The following is a 930-nucleotide window of genomic DNA, read 5'->3' as shown; positions in this document are numbered from 1 at the left end:
ATTGGTTCTCAATAATATTTAATAATTCATATTAATAATGGTTCGTATTTTTATCCATGCTGAAAACCGTTGTTGCTGCTCTTTTGTGGAAATCATCTTTCTCATCATTCTCTAATGAACAGAACATTCAAAAAGAACAACATTGATCTGAAATAGAAATATTTGTAATATTGTTATCTTTTTATCATTTTTTCTATCAATTGAATGTATCCCTGTTGAATACAAGTATGCATGTATGAATGTATTTTTTAATACTAGTTCCAAAATTCATTTTGTGTTCCACGAAAGAAAGGACGGGAACAGAGGTTTGGTTTGGAGCAAGGTGAGGGCGAAAAGAAACTGATAGAAGTGTCCCTTTAAGGACAGAAAGCTCGCAGCTGTCAGGCGCATGCGTACTGCTCGGTTGCTATGGGATACGTGACGAGTCAACAGCGCGTCCAGCTGTGTGTTGAGTGTCTCATTTCAGCGTCGTTGGATACAGAGTTGTGTTAGGAAATATCGTTTATGTTTCAAATTTTGAGATACTTTAATCTACACAAATACTCAGGACAGTAGAGTTTGTAAGCCCATATTTTCTATAGCCGTTTTATGCATGCGCTGAATTAAACAAATCGTTAATAAAAGTATCTCTATGTAGTTGTCGGACCCACTAATGCATTTTTTCACCTACAGATTCAAGAGTGCAAACATGACAGCAGGTTCAGTGGCAGCACCTCAAATAATTCCCATTCGCATGCCGCCTCCAGGCAAAGCCAAGCATGAGATCGACTCCTGCACCCCTGTCGAGATCAAATCCGGTGAGTCAGTGCGGTTGTGAGGAACTCCAGCTCGCTCCTTGCTGGTAGATCTTCATGTGTTTTATAACCCATATTTCCAGAATCCTCAGATGTGCGTGTCCTGTACACGCTGGACGGCAGTAAGCCGGAGATG

The 930-nt window shown here is 40.1% G+C and overlaps 1 long non-coding RNA gene across 1 annotated transcript; it reads left to right on the top strand.

Moving 5' to 3' along the window:
• Positions 1-380: 380 nt before the first annotated feature.
• LOC107580708 (uncharacterized) lies at positions 381-930 on the top strand. The gene is made up of 3 exons (XR_001608690.1): positions 381-560; positions 673-797; positions 878-930. It is a non-coding gene; the product is annotated as an uncharacterized lncRNA (long non-coding RNA).

Source organism: Sinocyclocheilus grahami, unplaced genomic scaffold, assembly GCF_001515645.1.
Source record: "Sinocyclocheilus grahami isolate Dianchi unplaced genomic scaffold, SAMN03320097.WGS_v1.1 scaffold40774.1, whole genome shotgun sequence".
NCBI classification, from domain to species: domain Eukaryota; kingdom Metazoa; phylum Chordata; class Actinopteri; order Cypriniformes; family Cyprinidae; genus Sinocyclocheilus; species Sinocyclocheilus grahami.
Note: the sequence above shows the minus strand (reverse complement) of the source record. Positions and strands in the feature narration are given on the sequence as shown.